This window comes from Monodelphis domestica, chromosome 2 (assembly GCF_027887165.1).
Source record: "Monodelphis domestica isolate mMonDom1 chromosome 2, mMonDom1.pri, whole genome shotgun sequence".
In the NCBI taxonomy this organism is placed as follows: Eukaryota; Metazoa; Chordata; class Mammalia; order Didelphimorphia; family Didelphidae; genus Monodelphis; species Monodelphis domestica.
Genome location: NC_077228.1, coordinates 11,277,478 through 11,298,735, shown reverse-complemented (window position 1 = coordinate 11,298,735; position 21,258 = coordinate 11,277,478). Strand labels below are relative to the sequence as shown.

The window sequence follows — 21,258 nt, the reverse complement described above, 5'->3', positions numbered from 1 at the left end:
TGGCCTCAATCGTGCTGTTAGTGGATGTGAGATGAGTTGTAGAGTAACAATGGCAACTAGTTCCATCAGAATGATGCTTGGATTCTGTTGGAATTAACTGGAGTGAGCCCAGAATCCCATTAGCTGAATACCAGGTCTCCTGCCACCATGGAATGGAAGCAACAGGTTAAGGCGGCAGGCTCATGGGAGAATAGATTTTAGAGATGGAAGGGACCCTCAGTGGCCATCAGGTTCTACCTTTTCCTTTTATAGTTGAGGAACTGAGCACCAGAGAAATGAGTGAATGCATATGTCCAAGTCTCATAGCCAGTAAGTGTTGCAGGCAGAACCTTGGCCAAGTGGACAGTGGCTTTGGATTTAAAGGATCTGAGTTCAAATCCAGATTCAGATACTTATTTTTTTCTATGGCTTTGACTAAATCTCTCATCCTCTGTGGATTCAATTTTCTCATCAGTCAAATAAGGTTGGCCGCTGAGATACCTTCCAGCTCTAAATCTTGAACATCTAAATTTTGACCATTGCAGTTCTAACTTGCTATAAGAAAATGGAATTCTGATTCTAAGGATAAGGTTACTTCATAGAGCTCCTCTTTTCTTCTATGAGAGGAAAAGACCACCAGGTTCAGTTTGGAGAAGAGAATACAGAACGGACCATCATAGCTGTCTTAAAACAGTTGAAGAGGGGGCAGCTGGGTAGCTCAGTGGATTGAGAGCTAAGCCTAGAGATGGGAGGTCCTAGGTTCAAATTTGGCCTCAGACACTTCCCAGTTGTGTGACCCTGGGCAAGTCACTTGACCCCCATTGCCTAGCCCTTACCACTCTTCTGCCTTGGAGCCAATACACAGTATTGACTCCAAGATGGAAGGTAAGGGTTTTAAAAAAAAACAAAACAGTTGAAGAGCTCTCTGGAGGAAGAGATGAGACTTCTGGTGCTTGTTCCCAACAGGTAGAATTAGAAGTCATTGGCCAGAGGTTACAAAGGGACACGATGTCAAGGAAAACCTCCAAACAATTGGAGCATTCCTAAAGTAGAATGAGCTAGGTAATGAACTCCCCCTAATGGGAGGTCTTCCAGGAAAGGCTCCAGAACTCACTTGTTAGTTATGATATTGGTGAAATTGGTTGGACTAGGTAGCCTCTTCCAGCTCTGATTGCTTCCTTTCTGGGAGGAAAGATATTAAATGATCGTTTTAGAACTGGAAGGATCACAGGGGACATCAAATCTAGATGCCTCTCCTTTAGAACAGGATATTGAGGCTGGGAGAGGTTAGGTGACTTGCCCAGGGTCACACTGCTCCGGAAGGACTGGAACATAGGGAAAAGGAAATAAGTTTCCTCCAACTTTCAGGCACTGGCAAGTCTCCACCCAAAAGCTTTCCGGTCAGTCCAGGCATAGCGCAGTCCAAATCTGTTGCTCACCAGTCGCCCACATCCCGCCCCAAGTTCTGGGTGGCCCATCTGGCTGTCCCAGGGTGTGTTGGCTGCGGATTTTCCCGGAGTTTCTCGTCCCAGACGCTCCACTGCGCAGCATCGCGTAGAGTCCCACAAATCATCGTCTTCCCAGCCTGGCGGGCTCCTTTGTGCAATAGCATCTTCCAGTACGGTACGGTGCGGTGCGATGCGGTGCCGTGCTCTGAGCCTGCTCCCCTCCCCACTCACTGCCTGCTTCCCCAGGCCTGCTCCCCCCCTAGCAGTAGCGCTTTGCCCGCAGGCTTTGTGCAGCCGCCCCGAGGGAAGGGATGAGGAGGGGAGGCGGGGGAAGGTTTCGCGAGCCCAGGACCACAATCCCAGCAGATGCCTAGCGAGGGGCAGCCACGCTGGGAAGAGGGGCGGCGGATGCAAGAGAGCGCGGGCGGCTAGGGGAGGGTGCGTGGAGCTCCCCCCGCTGAAATTATGAATGGGGGGGGTCATGCTGGGGGAGGGGAGCCAACGGGGAAGAGGACAGAGGTGTGCAGAGCCCATGGGGAAGAGCGGGTGGGGTGCCAGGGCTCCCGTGGGCTCGCTCTGGGTAAGGAAGAACAGCGGCCCCTCCCTGGCAGCTGCCCCGGGCTGGCACAGGTCCCCAGGGGGCGGGAGGCTCGGGAGGCGGAGACGGACTGGACTAGCAAGCTCGCGGCGGGAGCCTGAACTGACAGGTGGTGGCCAGTCCCGGTGCAGCCCCCTGGCCGGCAGATAGGCTACATTGTCATTCCCCGTACCAGGAGGACTGCGCGCCTCCGGGCCAGGGAGTGCCCGGCCAGGCGGGAGAGGGGCCTGGGGACGAGCAGCAGGGGGCTCGTGGGAGGCAGACCCTGGGTTCCAGGGGGAGAAGCTAGAGGCTCCGCGCCGGAGGGGAGGTGGGGGAGAACAGTGCAGCAGCGCGCGGCGGTCGCCTGCCTCGGCTTTTCTCTTCTCCAGCCTCCCCGCCGGCCTGTCTTCCTGCCTGCCTGCCTGCCTGCCTGCGGTCCGCGCCCCTCCCGTGGGCAGCGGGCAGTCAGTCCCGGCCCCCGCGCGCTTCCGTCCCCACCTCCTTTCCTCTCCTCCCCCCTTCCCCACCCCCAGCCGGGCTTCACAAGCGAGCGCCGCCCGAGCCCCGCACTGCCCTCCCGGGCTCTGCTCTTCCCCAGCCCCAGGAGGACCGAAGCAGCCGCCGCTGCACCGGCCCCGGGCCGGGAGGAGCTGCAGCAGCCGCAGCATCGGGAGCAGCATCGGAGAAATAGAGAGAGAGAGGGAGAGCAGCCCGGAACGTCCAAGAGGAAGAGGGAGAGAGCGCAGCGCTGCGGCCAGCCCGCGGGGGTTCCAGGTAAGTAAGCGCTGCTCAAGCTGCCCGGGGTGGCTGCCCCCTCTTTCCTTCCGCAGCTGCCAGCCCTCGTAAGTACACAGTGTGCGTGCCCAAAGGGGGGAGTGGAGCATCCTGGGGCAAGAGCTAAAGGTTTGAGCTTAGGGCTGAGTACGTAGACAATCCACAGCCACCCAAGGGACGCTTGGCACCCACCGAGGTAGCCCTTTGCAGTTGTTACTCTACCCCAGGGCTATCCATCTCCCCTTGATCCCTCCTCCGCCCCAATTCCCCCTCCCCAGTGCATTTTTGCTCCTCTAATTTCTGGGCAGGCAAATCCCAAAGGGAGGAGGACCCAGACCCCCCCCCCCACGTACCCCAAATGACCATGGGATCAGCCAGAGTGGGAGACGTAGATGACTTTGAAAAGCCGAGATAGGATTGGGGGTCCCGATTACACAGGGGCCTTGGGAGGAGTGAGCCCTGCAAGGAGCAGAAAGTCCCAAGGAGTTTGCAGAAACAGCCTGAGACTGGTTCTGTCTTTGGGACTCCTCAGGTGGGACTGACTCTCTCCCCTAACCTTCAAGGTCCGCCACTGGGAACTAAGAAGCTCCTTGGGCTTTCCTGGTGAGGGGCGCCCTGGTGCTGCTCAGGTGCTGGCAGCGCTGGCTGGCTCCTCACGTGGCTGCTTCCTCTTCTCTTTTTCAAGGAGCCAAGCCAGGATCTTCTCAGACCTTGCAGTCCTCCAGCTGCCCAATTCCTGGGCTGCTTGGAAGCAGATGAAGAAGGGTAAGTGAAGAATGGCCATTCAAATATCGGGAGTTATGCTATTAGACTTCAGGAAGATTTGTGGCTCACAATCAGTGTTTGTTACAGTGCCAGCTTTCTGGAATGGAAGCTTAGCACAATGCCTGGAACACAGTAGGCGATTAATAAACATTTATTGACTAATTGAGGCCAGCTAGGTGCTGCCATGCTTTGAGCCAGGAAGACATCTGACTGGTTCCAAACTGGCCTCAGACACCTAGTAGCTGTGTGACCCTGGGCAAGTCACTTTACCCCATTGGCCTCAGTTTCCTGAGCTATAAGATGAGCTGGAGAAGGAAATGGCAAATCACTTCACTATCTTCCCCAAGGAAACTCTAAATGAGGTCAGGAAAACATGGGACACAACTGAACAACAATTGACTGACTGATTGGATGGATTCTCCTTTAAGGAAGGTACAAAAGTGGGCATTGTTTTTATGTTTTTTTTTATTATTCTGTAATTGAAAATTTTTATTTAATTAATTTAGAATATTTTTCCATGGTTATGTGGGCATTGTTTTTAAACACTGGTTTGACTTGAGACTTTTAAAAATGATTTTTTTTCTTTAAAGGTGAAGCCATCCTACCACATATTAAGTATCCTTCTTTCTACTACTCTGAGTGCCAAGCACTAGGTGGCTGGCAGCTTTTCTAGTGTTGGTAGTTTCCAGCTGTGGGAAACTTCTGGATAGTATAAGAATAAATAAAACTGGACAATTTAAGGCTCCCCAAGGCTCTGATACCTTCCTAGTAATCAAGCCTCCCCCCTCCAAAACTGTTTTCATTTTTTGAGGCTAATTGTTATTCTATTTACATTCATGCCCATAACCCAGGAGATGCTTAGTAATTGCTTGTCATTGACAAAAAAAGAAAAGTCCAGGGACTTCAAAGGAGGAATGAAAAATATTTATTTAGTACCCAGGATGTGCCAAGCATAGGATTTTCCTGTATAGGCAGAGACTGGACCAGAATGGCTGAAAACTCCTGAATAAGAATTGGCAGATAGGTGGAAGTTAGAGCTTACCAGATAGTTGTCTGCTCCTTTCTTGGTAAACTGGGTCAGTGATAAAGCTCATGTGGGGGAATCATATCAAAACCCAGGAATTGCCAGGACTTGGATAAGAGCTGCATAGACTTTCTCTATCCCTTGTCAGTCACCACCATGTGAGGACACATTTTAAGCTGGAAGAGACCAGTCCATCTCCTTCATTTTACAGATGAGGAAACCTGGTTCCATAGAGAAGTAAAAGACAAACCACTCCCATATCTGTGCCAAGAAAGTTCCCTGGACAGTATGGTCCATGGGGTCATAAAGAGTCAGAATCACAGAGAAGAAAATACTTGTCCAAGGCCATCCAGTTAGTAAGGTAGCAAAACCAGGAATCAAATCCCAATTCTCTGATTCCAAATCAAGCACTCATCCCTCCAGGGTGTCTCTTCTATCACTGCTCCTTTCAGTTTGCTCTCTCTCTGTGCCTCTCTTTTCCCCACTGCCACTCCCTTCTGAAGCTCTTTGCCTCCCTTTATTGCTGACATATCAGAGAGGAGAGTGGAGGGATTTCTATGTACACACAACCTTTTTAGAATTGGGAGTTCATGAATGTTGATATTTGGTAATGAGTGAGTCCAACATGGGCTGACCATTGGGCGCCATGAACTTGGAGAAAATTTTTGGGATTAGACAGATTTTCAGGGACAGCTCTACAACCATTTTCAGCTCTGAAGAAGCTACAGAAGAAAGAGGCCATCACCCTTTTTCCCTTAGATATTTGGAGAGGGGGGAGATGGCATGGGCATTGCATCCCCAGAAACTCAGGCAAACCATTATAGGGGAAATTCCTCTGCTCTCTTAAGCCCTCATGACTCTTAACCTAAAACACCAGACCTTGGAGATTACTCTCCTTTGATTGCCCCATTGAATTGAGTTGGAAGAATATAACAATCCCAGAATGGAGGCATTGAGGGGGCAACCTCCAGGTTGTTCTACTTATGCTGTCTTGCTGGCCAAGGATTTAATGCTATTAATAAATCTCTTTCTTGATCTTTAAGTGGGGATTTTGGAGTCTTGCAAGCTTGCAAGGGGTACCAAATCCAAGGAGTACACCACCAATGACCCCCACAACAACCAGAGAGGCCAGGGCAGGTGGCATGACATTTGAGAATTGTTGACCAAGGAAAGGATCTGGGGGAAGCTTAGGTTTGGAAAAGCCAGCATGGGAAGCTGAGTAGCTCTTTTTTGCTTCTGTACCTGTCTCTGGGCTGGTGCTCTAAGCTCTTATCTCTTGATCTCTGACAAGTGGAGGATGAGAGGGAACTATAGGCTGCAATGGGGGATTGGATTTTTTCCTTAAATTAGAAAGACTGGAAACCTTGCTTCTCTTTTTCTCTTTACTAATAAATGCTTATAAATCTAAGAAAAAAACATTTTAGACAAAACATTTACAAATGAATTCCATGGAATAATCACAATTAGTAGGCATGATCCTGAGAGAGATTCCAACACTGGAGAAAATCTGGGTTGCAGAACTATCCCCAGTTCATATTTGCTTTTCTTTGGGTTTGGGGACAAGAGGTACCAGCAAAGAAAATCTTGACCTCACTTGGAAGAGCCTCCTGAAATCAGTCCCAGGAGGTAATGGCAACCATCACAGCCTTTCCTCCTCCCTGCCAAATGAGGGTCTATATATGCATATGCAGAATGTCGGGGAAGGTTGGTGCTTCTGGCTAAGTGTTTGAGTCCAGAGAAGATGGATGGATGGATGGATAGATAGATGGATGGATAGATAGATGATTGATAGATGGATGGATGGATAGAGAGATGGATAGATAGATAGGTGGATAGATGATTGATAGATGATAGAGAGATAGATGGATGGATGGATAGAGAGATGGATAGATAGATAGATGATTGATAGACAGATAGATGAGAGAAAGAGATAGATAGATAGATAGATAGATAGGTAGATAGGTAGGTAGATAGAATTCATTTTTATTCCTTGTCTATTCATACTGTTGTCATTCTCATTCTCTTAAGATCAGGTATTCTCTTCCATAAACATAGAGCTGGTCTCAGTCAACCCATGAGAAAACACAGAATGTCAGTTGGGTAGATCCTGCTTGTGGAAGTCTGGACAACTGGATGAATGACTGTTCAGACTAACAAATATTTCTCAAGTGCCCAGTGCTGTCAGTCAGTCATCTTTTATTGAGTATCTGCTGCATGCCAGGCACTGTGCTAAGCTATGGTTTCATGCTCAGGTCAGTGGGACTGTTCTATGATTTTAGAATTCCTTCCCATGTGTCTATGATGGCTCTGCCCTGATTAGGGGCATTTATACCCCTAATCGCTAGTTGCCTATTTCTGCCACGTTGTCTTCATCATTTCTTTAGGGAGACTGAAGACCTCACGTGCTTCTTATTGATAGCTCTAGGTTTAGTTATGTCTGGATGTCATATTCATTGGGTTATAGCTGAGCTTGGCTCTGCTCTGAAATACTGCTGGTGAGTTGGGGGATCTTTAAATTATGTTTCCCTCCTATTTCACGCTGGCATTCAAAGAGTTTCCTCTTGTCCCTCACCTTTTTCACTCTGCTCCATAAATTTGCCTTGATTTCTTCTTAGAACCCCTCCCTGAAACTAGAGCCCAGAACGCAGCATGTTCCGGAGTGGCTTTTTTTTCTTTTTTTTTTTTTGGTGCTGTTGATTGGGAATCTGTGTCAGGCTGACTGTACCAACATTTCTCATCAATTATTCCTGCTGGGTGAAGGCATTGACAATTGGAAAACATGCCCATTGTGCTGTATAGAGAGGCACAATTTGTCATCTCTTCTGGGTTGTTGAGCTGTGTGGCTCCATCTAACACAGCACACATATTCTGATCTACTGCACAGAAAGCAGCCTATTTCTGACTTGGAAAAAATAAATCAGGACTGTCTTCTTACATTATAACTCTTAGGCTTTCTTTATTGCTCATAGTTCTAAAGGAAAGACATTTCCTGGATGAGTTATCACCAGTAGTTTCCTTAAATGTTGGAGTCATGATATTTGCATGTTTATCTGTATCTTCATTCTTGGGGAATCATGGAGTTTGCATGTCTTTCCATCACAGCATACCCAGTAAGAATTTATTCTAGCATTAGTATTCACTAGACATTTAAAATGTCAAATTATTTATTTATTGTTTATTATAGGGCCATAGATTTAAGCTGAGAAGGGACCTTAGAGAGCATTTAGTCATGCCCTGTTATTTGACATTTGTGGAAATCAAAGCCCAGAGACTTGCTAAGGTCACATAGTTTGCAAGTATCAAATGGGATTCAACCCTTGGGTCCTTTGCCTCCAAATAAAGCACAATTCCCAGTGTACCGCACAAACCCACGTTGAATCTCTTTAGTCTCCCCCAAAAAAGGAATTTTTTACCTTGGGTTTATGAATTTTTAAAAATATTTTTGATAACTGCATTTCAATGTAATCAGTTTCCTTTGTTATCCTGTATGTTTGTTTTACGCATTTAAAAACATTATTTTGAGAAGAGTTCTGCAGATTTCATTAAACTGCCAGTGGAATCCATGAAACATAAAAAGAAAAACAGTTAAGAACCCCTAAAGAGGACTAAAGTTAATTATTTGCTTTGTTTTCTATTTTCTTCTTTGCGGTTATATGCATGAATAAATGCCTAATAATAAAAAAATCCCTGTTGACCCCAAGGGATTGGAACACTGTTCTGCTCTGGACCCCTATATCCAGGATCAGACTTTCTTGATGTGAAAGGGTTTAAGCTCACTCTTTCCCACGTTCCTTAGCTATTAAACTACAGTGCTGACACCATGAAAATGGTTTGCCATCTATATCTTAGATCACAGCTCCTGTCTAAACCTTCCCAAAGGCAGGAGTTAGAAAGGTAGTAAATAGAAGATGGGAATCACCTATGGAGCAGGTCTTTATTTTCTATACTCAAAAGAAATTCTAAATGATATATAGTTACACAGATTTAATGAGAATAAAAATGAACTAAGGCTTTTGGGATCCTATGGATTTGGGTCCACTGCCAAAACTACTTAAGGCAAAATTCAGTCACTTAATGTATAACTATAGTTTATTCATCTGGATGACTGATGCTTAAACTACAGTAGAACATAACTGGAATTGCTGTATGTTGCCTTGGTTCTTAGTTGTCCATGTAACTCCTGGCCCCTACCTTTTGGCAAGGCAGACCAGACTTGGGACCATCTTCTTGTTGGTGATTGGCTTCTTTTGGAGTTCCAGTGTAATAGCCTGGGACTCTTCTACAAGTTGCTCATCATCTTCAAGTAAAAGTACTTAGGATATCTTGAAGCCACCCAAGTTTGGGTATATATATATATTTTTAAATTTATTTATTTTATTTTTTATTATAAATTATATAGTATACATATAATATATATAAATACATTATAAATTATAAAAAAATTAATAAAATTTTAATTTATTTTTTATTAATTTTTTTGGGGGAAATTTTATTTAGTCAATTTAGAACATTATTCCTTGGTTATAAGAATTATATTCTTTCCCTCCCTCTCCTCCCCCATCCCTTCCCATAGCTGATGCTCAATTCCATTGGGTATTACATGTGACCTTGATCAGAACCTATTTCCATGTTGTTGGTGTTTGCGTTAGGATGTTCATTTAGAGTCTCCATCCTCAGCCATATCCCCTCGGCCCATGTATTCAAGCAGTTGTTTTTCTTCTGTGTTTCTACTCCAACAAGTGTTTCCTCTGAATGTGGATAGTTTTCTTTCTAGTAGATCCCTCCTAATTGTCCTGGATCATTCATTGCATTACCACTAATGGAGAAGTCCATTACATTCGATTGTTCCACAGTGTATCCGTCTTTGTGTACAATGTTCTTCTGGTTCTGCTCCTTTCGCTCTGCATCACTTCCTGGAGGTTGTTCCAGTTCACATGGAATCCCTCCAGTTCATTATTCCTTTGAGCGCAATCATGTACCACAATGTGTTCAGCCATTCCCCAATTGAAGGGCATCCAGTTTGGGTATATATATCAGGAGAAATGTGTAATCCCCTAACATCAAGAAAGAACAAATAAAAAAGTCCCAGCCTAACTCAGCAGGGGCTTTGTTTGCCAGGCGCTCATGGCCCCATGGCAGCTGGATTGGAGACAGAGCATCCTGCCCTTCCTCCAGAACTCATGGGAAGTGGTTTGAACTAATCCTGACACAATCCACAGCTGGAAGGCAAGAGAAAGAATTGAGGTTGGGTTCTAAATAAATTCTAAATGACTAATGAGTCATCTTCTCTTCCTGCTCAGTGGCTAGTGAGGGGACTGACCATCTCTTCTTGTCAAAGGGCCAACCATCCCACATCAATTTGCATAGGGTCATCGGTAGCCAGCTATGTGCATTCCCAGAGGTGGCCCCTGATACTAATGGAAATGATAGTCTAAGGAAGTGATTAATTTTGATCATCTGTTTTTCCTAGCCACAGGACAGGTGAACTCTGTTTTATTTCTAAGCTGTATAGAGAAGATGTCCTTTCACTATAATGTACTCAACAGATTTCAGTAGGGTTAGGATGTGTTTCTAGCTGTTCCACAAAACCCTTTACCAAATGTATTTCCATTTACGTTTGTAGCCTTTACATAGCTAGAATCTCTGCTTAGAAGGCTACCCTGCACATAACACTCTTTTATTCCATTTCTTAAGGGATAGGTTTCAGCACATAAACATGCCCACAATAAACTATAGACTTAGAAAATACATTACTTTTAGTATGTCATTGGTAAAATGGAAGTAACTCCTTTTTGGGTACCATATCTGCAATGGGATAGTCTAATTTTCCTTCTCACATTTACAGATGAGGAAATTGAGACCCAGAGAGGAGGAGTGACTTGGGAGGCTGCTCAATGAAGCTCTGAATTTGTTGTCAGTTCATTGATAGGTTCAAATCCAGCCTCTGACACGTCTTACCCATGTCATTAGTTCAATGAACTATTCCTGGTTTCAGATTCTCATCTTCATACGAGATGGCTAGAATAGAGGCATCTTATGTATCTGGTAGTTTAAATCTATGATTCTATGGTCTTTTGCCCATACTTCCTAGGGAGTAAGTGGCAGGGATTTGAGATTTGAAGTCAGCAGAATGGACGATCCATCTTAAGGGCCTTGATTATTAATGACTTACATTTTTCTTTCTTTCCTGAAATATCATTTCATCATTGATGCTGTCAGTGACTTGGGAACAAAATTCAGTTTACAAAGCCCAGCAGGCCTGACCTTCTCAGGATTCCGTCTACTCTGGCTCTGGCTGGAGAACCTTCTATTTAGCTCCTGTGTGATTTCAGATATATTGTTCACCTAATGGAGAATACAGAAGCCTTCGCCATCCATTTCATGTACAATGAGGGTTCAAATGTTTATTAACCTAATTAACAGAATGTTTTGGAGACTCGTGCTGGCTAGGATGGTGAGGATTTGAGAATGGCAATCAATTTCAGAGAATTTTTCTATGAGGAGATTTCAAAGCAGAGCTTGTCATCCTTCGTTGTGTTTACACATGGCCAGCAAGTGTCCTGCTTTCAGTCTTGTGTCCCTTCTGGCTCTCAATCGATCGGATTGGCCATGGTGGACAGCCATTCACCTTCCTGAGAACAACAGAGCTTCAAAAATGTCTATGAACAAAACTTCAAAAGGAAGGTAGTGAATATTGTTTCAAGGCTGTCCTGCTACTGCCAAGAACATTTAAATTAGGGACCAAACTGGCCCCCTAAGGCACATTATGTAGTTCCTTGTCCCTTTCTTCAGATGAATTTGTAATCAGATGAACAAATCTTCCTGGATTGCAGCACAGAATTACGCAGCTCTCCTCTTATTCTGGAATCGTGCTCACCGTAACATGACAACGGCAGCAATTGGTGGATATTTAAGACCCAGAACAGGGTTTAGAAGTTTTGAGAGGAAACTAATGCAAATTGAAGAAGGGTATTAACTAAAAACAAACATACAATTTTGCCTCAGACCACCGATCTAAACAAAATCTGCACATGTAATATTTTTTCTTATAAACACCTTGAAAAGGATTTAGACAAACAAGGGCATGTTTTGCTGCTGGCATCACTGGAAAATGGTTAAGCCTTCTCTTCATTGTAGAGATGGAAGGACTACACCTGAGAGAAATAACGTGCTTTGGATAATTGGGTTCTCAACTCTGCCACAGACTCAGGAAAGGAGCCAGGCATAGTGTGTGCCTCTCACAGTAAGGCAGGGGTAATTTCTTCATGCCATAGTCACTTACTCACTAGTTAAAAAATACTCATCTCTAATGGCTTTGGGGGTCTCATCGATGTAGATGGTCCTTCTCATGACTCAGATTGTGATCCTTCCAGAGTTACCCACTTTTGTCCAACTCCTGCCCATGCTTATTTCTACAGGAGGCTCCATCTAATGTGCCAAGATTCTTCTTTGATTTCTTCTAAAGTCAGCATGGAACTCATGGGTCATCCATTTGTTGCACTAAACTGGAGCCATCTAATCAGCCCACATTCTTCTGTGATCTTACATTGCTTTGATTATATTCTTCATTTTGCTCGTTTGTTATGTGTGGTAGCCTCCTTGTGCCCCTCTCCACTGCCCTCTGAGTGATAATTATCTTTAATTTTGTTGGCAATTGTACTATTCCATGATCACAGACAAACAATATAGATTTCAAAAAGATGGGCTTTGTCACAGGAAGACACTTCAGGTCTTTGAGAGAACTATGCAATTTCCTGGAAATAGACAGTTCTCTTCTTCTCTTTAAACTCTGGACCTAATTTTTGCAGTATCTATCAAAAATTATCAATGTATCCATCTAGCAATTTATATAACTCTCTATAGGCAAGCTCGTTTATCTGTGTGTCTGTATCTATCAGTGTATAGCCAATTTATAGGCTTCATTTATCAGTCTATATTTATCTATCTATAAACATTTTCTAGAGCTCAGCCATGAGTACATCTTTTATATTATACTTATCTATCACAAATACACATCAGTATATTTATCAGTGTATATATGCACAACTTATAGGACTCTTTCATCAGTATGCATGTATGTGTCTATAGGTTGTCATTCAAGCTGCATGTTATAATCGGGACAATAATCATTTTTCATCCACTTGGTTTTTCCCGTGTGGACAGTTAGACCAAATTCTCTTGAGTAGTTACAGATCTCTCCCAGGAGATGATACAATAATGATGATAAACATTTATTAAATAGGTACTATTTGCTAGGCACTGTGCTAAATGCTGGGGATAAAATGAGAAAGACACTTCCTGCCTTCCAGGAGTTTACAGTGAAATAGGAGAAGAGAATATACAAAAGAAAGATGAAAAGGGAGGAATAGATGAGGAAACTGTCAGACATGACAAAAATGATGGAATTGCAACCAGCCAAAGCAGCTAGTGATAAAGAAATAGCTGGGATTTTGAGCCCTCTATGATGGAGGCTTTGGGAGAAGATTTTTGCTCTGTTCTCTGCCCTCTAATCAGAGATAAAGAAACTGCAGAGGGTGCTGATGATGAGGTGTGAGGACCAAAACTGAAGCAACCTCTGTGATGACACATTTCCTGGTGATGAGTTTATTCTGGTTGATGAAGATGATGGTAGATTGGGACCAAGCAGAGCAGCAGCTGGTGCAAATGAAGACCCCCCCCCTGCCCCCAAGGAAGGTCATCAAGATGTTCTGCGCATATGATACAGTCCAGCACAAGTTTATTCACAACCATGAGGTTCTGGGAGACCTCACAATTTATAAGGAATCCCTCTTCAGTTTAGGGTCTGTGATGGATCTCCCCTACAATCAGTTCATCACCAATAGGATGCTTGCTCATGGCCTCAGTGTGTTGGAGGCTAACGAGTGAAAAGTCTCATTTTTATAGGGTCAGACACTTCTGAGACAAAAGAAGGTCACAGGATCATAAATTTAAAGCAGAAAGGGACACCAGACATCCTCCAGTTCAACCCATTCATTTTACAGTTGAGAGAATTGAAGCTCGGATAAAGGAAATAACTTGCCCAAAGTCATAAGGTCTATCCTGAAAGACAGAGTTGGGAGATGAACTCAGGTCAACAGAACCCAAGCCCAGTACTCTTTCCGTCATGCTATGTTGCCCCTGAGAACACCCACCCTAGGAAATGGCTAAAAAACCCCTCAGAGGTAATCTCAGAGGAGTTAGCATCTTTTAGAAAAGGTCTTTTATTATTTTTATTACTATGGTTATTATTTTCCCCTTTCAGATCTCCAAACAATATTTGTTGTGCCTTGTGAAAATAATTTTTTTGACATTTTGACTTTTTGTATTTAACAAGAAAGCAGCCTCGAGGAAAAGGAGCCCTGACTAGTGGGCAGGGCACCAGAATACCTGGGTTCAAATCTCTTACATATTCTTTTTGGCCATATGAGGCTGGACAAATTCCTCAATGACTTTTCCCCTCTTTTCATCATCTGTAACATGATCTTTGCCCCAAGGAGGTAGAGGGCTCCCTGGCCATGAATTGCCTCTACCCTCTCTGGCTGATATGTTGCAGGGTCTGGCTGCCCTTATACTCCTGTTTTCTCCTTTAAGACTTATTTTAATGTCATTCCACTTGATTTCTCCTCTATAAAGTGTCGCTGGTTGGGGCTAGGGGTGGGGAGTTGGGGGCAGGAGGGAGGTCAGTGTACTGGGCTGTGACAATCGCTAGCAAATTCTTTAAAATGAGAATGTTGCCATTTTCCTTATATCCTAATTCCAAATAATTTGACTGAGGAATGAGAATGATCAACACTTGGAAGAATTCCGAGGCAAGACAGCGAGTGGGGGATTTGTGGCAGTTTTCCGAAAGCCTCCTCCCTTTTCTGTTATTTCCTTCTTTGTGACACTTATGAGAAATAAGACCAGGAGATTCTCTGTAGAGGGATGACCTATCAGGATAGGAGATCTCCAGTTTCAGAGGAGGCAGGCTGGCTGAGGAACAAGGCAGGTTTCTCTGGAACACCAGCTTTTAACCCTTTTATTGTCATCCAGCAAACTGTGGGTTGTCTAGAGAATCCTCCTCAGAATACTATTAAATGCATAAAATAAAAGGCATGGTATCCCAAAGGAAAGGAATTAAATGGACATAGAGGCATGCATATAAGAATATAATATAGAATACAACATAATAGGGTATTATGTCTGGAGTCAGAAGACCTGAGTTCAAATCCAGCCTCAGACTGAATTAGTTGGGATGACTCGCTGTGTGACTGTGGGCATGTCACTTACCCTGTGTTTGCTTTAGTTTCATCTTCTGTACAATGGGGTCAACAATCCCCTATTCCCCCTGAATTGCTGTGAGGGTCAATGGTAAAGTACTTAGCACAACTCCTGACACACAGTAATCATCCTATAAATGTTAACTATTATTATTAGTAGTATAAAACAATATGGTACATGATGGACCGCTGACTCACGAGGCAGTCATTTTCCTCTCACTCTTTAATAAAAGCCATTTGATCGTTGTGGGGGGGAGAGAGGGGTGGCGTTATCTCATGCTGGACATTCTTGCTGGGATATGGATTACACGGTCTCTGGAGCCCCTTCTGACAACATCTGATATGATATTACACAGGATATGAGGCATGACGTGGCATACTCCAGTCTGTCATTAGCCAACTTGAGTGGTACACAGAATTCTCCTGGGCTCAAGCCTCCTCAGGGCTTCCTCTCCATTTTTGGAGCATCTCTGTTGTTCTAGACATTTTTCCAATGTCCTCTTCATTTCAATGGCACTGATTTCTATCATTTCTAAATCATTTTTGATTAGAGGATATTAAATGAAATAGAGTTGAGAGGCTATTGTTGATAATTTGGTGCAACAGCTATTATTATTTTTCAAGAGAGCTCTTTAATTTATTTAACATTGAATTTGGCACTGTTGTCATTCTTAGACTGACATTAGTTCAGATTATTTGTAAGGTAAGATATTGTTTCATGCCATCAGTCAGTCAACAAACGTTTATTAAGCACCTACTATGTGCTAGCCACTGGATTAAGGGCTGGGGATACAGATGAAGGAAAAGGTAGTCCCCATGCCTAACCAGTGCAACGTATAAGTAAATATTACTTGTCTTAGTAATGGGAATAACATCTTTGACATACTTAATTTAATTGACACCATTGCCCATGGATACTTCCTTCCTTCATGTTCTGAAGGGTGTTTTAAGGATGAAGGACTTAGCGTGGTGCTTGGTACAAAGTAGGTGCTTAATAAAAAAAATGCTCGTTGACTTCACTTGCTGTGAGATTGGAGAGCCATGAAATCTTGTTCATTGGCTTTGGGCTGGCTCTTTAGTGGAGTCTGGATCCGATCCTTTGGGATCATTTTAGCATCCTCATCTGGACATCGAAGGCACCTCATTCTCAGAATCTCCTTTAATGTTCTAGTTCCTCTACGTTGAGATCTACTGGAGATTTCAGATTTTATTCAATGGATGCATTTTCTGAAGAGGAATTGCTATTTCTGTGAATCACACCTCCTACTTGGTTATCCTGGGCAAGAACAGGGCTCCTTTGGAGAATACCAATGAGGTTCAGAAGAGAAAATTTCATGTGGATGATGAGTGATAATGCGTAGCAATGGAGGTCGACCTCTCCGCAGCTTGGTGTAATTATATTTCCCGTTGATTTCTTTCCCTTACTTCACACTTTCTCAAGAGTAAGAAATGCTTTAACAAGAGATATTAAGAAGGTGAAAGTAAGACAACCATTCTCCATGGCTGGAGAGTTAGGATTGAAAAGAAGTGTTTTTCTGTTGTGTTATACAACACATTCAGAACTACAAAATATAAAAAGTCCCACAAATTTGTTTTTTTCTTTCCTAGTAAAATGAGATGGTTTCTATCAAAAATGCAATTCACAATATGTTAGAGTTTTTGAGTCTGTGGCATGGTGGATGGAGGCTAAGACTTGGAGACAGATAGACCTAAATTAAAATCCTGCCTCAGACACAATCTAGATGTAAAACCTCTTGGGACTCAGTTTCCTCATTTGTAAAATGAATTGTATCTACAGGGTAGTTGGGAGGATCCAATGATATATATATATATATATATATATATATATATAATGCTTTTTAAACTTAAAGAGTCATATATACAAATGTGTTAGCTATTGTTATTACTTATAATAAAGAAAAAAATCCAACATAACACAAACATGCTTAGAGTACGTGTAGGAAGTTTTCCTGTGCTTTGGTTTCTTATCATATATGACATGTAATATGTCATGAGTCTTCCTAGGGGGTTCTCAGGCTTCTCCAGTTAGAAATAATGAAGGGGAGCGCTAGGTTTCTCAGTGGTTAGAGAGCCAGACCTGAAGATGGGAAATCCTGGGTACAAATCTGGCCCCAGTTACTTCCTAGCTGGGTAATCTTGGGCAAGTCACTTAACCACAATGGCCTAGCCCTTGCTGCTCTTCTGACTTGGAACTGATACTTAGCATCAGTTCTCATATGGAAGGTAAGAATCGTATTTGTTTATAGAAATAATAATAAGAATATTTTTGGAAATATGCTTGGTAGTTTCTGTAGAATGCCTAAAGAATATGAACTTCTTGAGGGCAGGAAGGTTTAATTAAATTGAATGTTCTCCACCTCTTTGAAGCCAGAAATAAACTAACCCAGTGGTGACAAATTCAAATAGAAATGGGGCCCCTTTAATCATACATAAGGATGCCTTTTAGATCCATATCGACTTAGAAAACTACATATCAACATTATCTGTGCTTTATTGCATTTTTATTGATTTTGTAAAATGGCTTTTCACTGTTGTAATCTGGTTTGGGCTGCATCTGGAAGTATTAGGGGATGCACAATGTGTCCCAAGGACTGTGTGTTGGACAGCTCTAAATGAAACCAAGGAAGTATTTTTGACTTCAATTAAACAATGGTTCCATAGATGCAGGAGTTAGGAAGTGAATCACAGAACAGAGTGCCGTGTGGTTTTGTGGAATGGGCACTGGATTCGAGGTCAGAAAACCTGGATTTGGATCTCAGTTCTGCCATTCAGGATCTGAGTAAACTTGGTCAAGGAGTCTCAGTTCTTCAAGCTTCAGTTTTCTCACTGTGGAACGAGGGATTTGGACTCCCTGGCCTCTGTGGTCCTTTCCACTTGTATAGTCAATGAGCCCAAGATGAGATCATTTGCAAATTCTTCTTGGCTGACATTTGATGTCAAGCTAGAGGGCTGACTCAAGGTGTGCCTTGACACTCAACTAGCTTTGCACCAAAGTACCCCCAATATGATGCCTCCCTCAAATGACAGATGCGACAGATAATGAGAAACGAAGTTCCCTTTTTGTTCGGTTACTAATCACTGGTGATTCAGAGGTTTTCAGATTAATGATAGAATTACAAATTAGTCATTCCTTCAGCTCATTGCTCTATTTCTTGTTGGCATGATTTCTCAGATGCAAAATCAGACGCCATTCCGAGTAGCATTGTCCCAAATATTTAATGACATATTGGGAGAAGGGCCCCAGAGGAGTTAGTCATTATTTACAAAGGTAAAATCCCCCAAACTTTTGGCAGAGCTCCATTATTTTTATTTCTCCATTCACATTCATGGTATTTACAAAAATGCCCTACAATTGTGGGTTTATTCTCCCCTTGAAGCAGACACTCTTCAAAGGAGCTATTTATCCACATCAAAGGAGATAATGGATCTTATTGAACATTTTTTATCTGCAAAATGAGGTGAGGTGGCTATTTCCTCTGCATTGGAGAATTCATGTGAAATTCAGCAAGCTGCTCTAGAGGAAGGTGCCAGGGGCATTCGTCCCGTGGTGTAATCAGCCAGCAAGTAGGGCAATGGGTGGGTCTTGGTGAAGCTTCATCTTTGAGTGATAATCCGCAATAATTTTGAGATTTTTGAAGAAGCCCAATGCTGTTTTTTTTGGTGCCCTTTCTTTGTGCCATCTGTCTCTTGTGTCTAGGATATATTTCCTCCTTAATCTCATCTCTTAGAATCCCTTTAGGACTCACATCAAGTGCAGCCTCCATGGGGCCTTTCCTTAGCTCCTCACATCCAGAACCCCAAATGTTTTGTATTTAGAACAGAAGAGAAAGCAGAGAGACCTAGAGGAAATGCAGTTTTTGATGTTAGAAAGATCTGAATTCAAGTCCTGTCTCTGCCGTACTTACTGTGTGATCTTGGGAAGATCACTTAAGCTCTCAGAGTAATTCTCTCAGCCTCTAAATTGAAGAGAAGCTGCCTTGGTTAAAGGACTTTGCCCACCTGATAGTTCCTTAGGTCCAGCCTCCATCCCTATTTAGAAAATGAGCTCCCTGAGAGTAGGAATTCTTTGTATTTTATTTATATTCTCACCACTAGCACAGTGCCTGAAACATAATCTATGTTTGTTGATTAATGGCATATTTTGTATGAACTTATGAATACATTGTCTTCCTTGATAGGGCAAGGATCATTTATTTTCCGTTTGTCTTTGTGTCCCAATGCTCAGCATACTGCCTGGCATATAGGAGGCTCTTAAAAAAAAGACCTTACCTTCCGTCTTAGAGTCAGTACTAACCATTGCATCCAAGGCAGAAGAATTTTAAAGGCTAGACAATTTGGGATTAAGTGATTTGCCTGGGGTCACACAGCTAGAAAGTATCTCAGGTCAGATTTGAACTCAGGACCTCCCATTTGCAGACCTAGTGTAAGTAGGCTCTTAAAATAACTGTGGGCTGGTTGAGTTAAGGTCCTGAGTGTCCCTCTTCAGAGAGAAAAGAATAAGCAGTTCTTCAGACTGGGATTTAGTATCGATTTAGTAGAACGGAGCACAAGATGTACCAAGAGAAAGTCCATTAAGTTTTTAGGAAACTTGGAATGTTCCCATGAAAATGCATGCATCTGGCATTGGAAATAGTATCATAAACCTGGACTGGAACTCCCAAGAGCCAAACTCTGAATGAATTGATTTCCATTTTTTTCTTAACTGTCTTCCAGGGAGAGAGCTCACTTCTTCCCTCTATGAGTTCTCACAAAAGGGCAGTCAGGGCATCTCACCTTCATCAATGACTGAAGGGCAGTCTTAGGTCATTGGAAGGTCTGTGGGTTTGGAGTCCAGTGCCCCAGGTCCAGTGCCTTTCCACTGATGACTGAGTTTAAGGCGAGAAGGAAACTCAGTCCTGTCAGGCTCTTTTCTGATGGTTCCTTCCATCTGCCCAGACTAAGAAACAGCCAGAAGGACCAGTGGGTCCTTCCCCTCCTATAACCCCTATTCAACTCCTTGCCCCAAAGGAACTTTGCCAACCCAAGTGAGGAGAATTGTGTCATTTCTTCTTGATTGATGTATTCAAAGGGCATCATCTACTGTCTGTTGCTGGATTTGAAAAAAGTCTCCAACTCTGAGGGTCTTCAGAGTCTTGGTGACTACTTGTCAAAGATGTTTGAGTGGGGATGCTTTTGTCTTATAGGTTAGACTAGATGTCACTGATGTCCTGGCTAGCTCTCAGAATCTCAGATTCCTTTGCCCTTGTAAGAATTAAAATTAATTTCAATAATAAAAATATTATATTTTAGGACATTTATTAATGATCATTAGAAGTAAAGGAATAAAAAGGTAACAAAATAAAAAAAAAAGCATGTGCCCATGGCTAATCAGCCTGTTCTAATCCCCACTCTTACCAACACCATGCTTGCAACATCAAGCCAAAGAGGCCAGAGCAGGCATGCCCACTGAATTTATCCCCTGTCTACAGGAAGTATGTAACGACAGGAAGTCAGTGGGCTCCTGGGAAATGTAGTTTTCTTTTTATGGTAACTGATTTTCAAGTATACACCCTTCAGAGAATAAAGAAGTGTTCTCCCTGCTCCTAATTTTGGACAATGTAGGATTTCCTAGCTCTTCCACCTGGGCTGCTTGGTTTCTTAACAATTTGAATAGATGGTTCAGATTGGTCTGTGTAAGATTAAAATTAGTATCCAATAACTCCAAGCATTATATTTTATAAGATTTAATAATAATCACTTGAAGTAGAAGAAATAAAAGGAAAAAAAGTAAAAGCTTGAGTAAAGAGAAGTTTTCCCAGCCATGTTTGTGGGGAAAGAGCAAGGGTTGGGGTCCCACACAAACTTTATCTCCAAAATGTAAGGATGTAATGTGAGAATGAAAGTGGGATGCTGGGATTCAGAGTTCTGGGGAGCAAACCCTAATTATACATCTGCCAGCAGAGCTGATGGACACACACATCTTAGCTTGTTTTTGGGGTGTATGATCAATGACTTGGATATTAACCAACCCCTCAGAGTCAGCTTTAGGTGATGTACAGCTGCATTTTTATTCCCTTCTATTGAGCTAGCTTACATATCTTACATGGCCAGCTTCCTTCAAGGGGTACAACTTGTGTTGAAGGTTCTCAGAACATGGTTTGCCATCTAAGAGAGGACTTGGTGATCAGATTTCAGGCAACTCGGGCTTTCAGAATATACATCCGCTGCAACAGAAACTCCAGTTTTGTTCAGCATGTCGTGTTTCGTGTGGGAAGATATTTGGCACATAGAGAGACTGAAAAATAGATTCAGATATGGGAGGGGGGTGCCCTTCAGCCTTGCTGTGTGGCAACTAGTTTGTAACTTCAGGCATAAATCTACTTATTAACTTCTCAAGGAAAGTCCTATTTATAGCCAATATATACATAT

At 43.0% G+C, this 21,258-nt stretch overlaps 1 protein-coding gene across 4 annotated transcripts in view; it reads left to right on the top strand.

Annotated features, from left to right (window-relative positions):
* The first annotated feature begins 1,295 nt into the window (after positions 1 to 1,295).
* The window catches only part of PDE4B (phosphodiesterase 4B), a 712,123-nt gene continuing 692,160 nt past the window's right edge, over positions 1,296 to 21,258 (top strand). Inside the window, exons 1-3 of one of the 4 annotated variants that reach the window (XM_056815007.1) lie at positions 1,296 to 1,602; positions 2,606 to 2,781; positions 3,467 to 3,546. The gene's annotated coding sequence lies outside the window, so the exon portion shown is untranslated. Of the gene's footprint in view, positions 1,603 to 1,640; positions 1,866 to 1,896; positions 2,008 to 2,110; positions 2,782 to 3,466; positions 3,547 to 21,258 lie in introns of those variants that run through there. The other 3 variants (XM_056815010.1, XM_056815011.1, XM_016429861.2) reach the window with 3 other exon arrangements.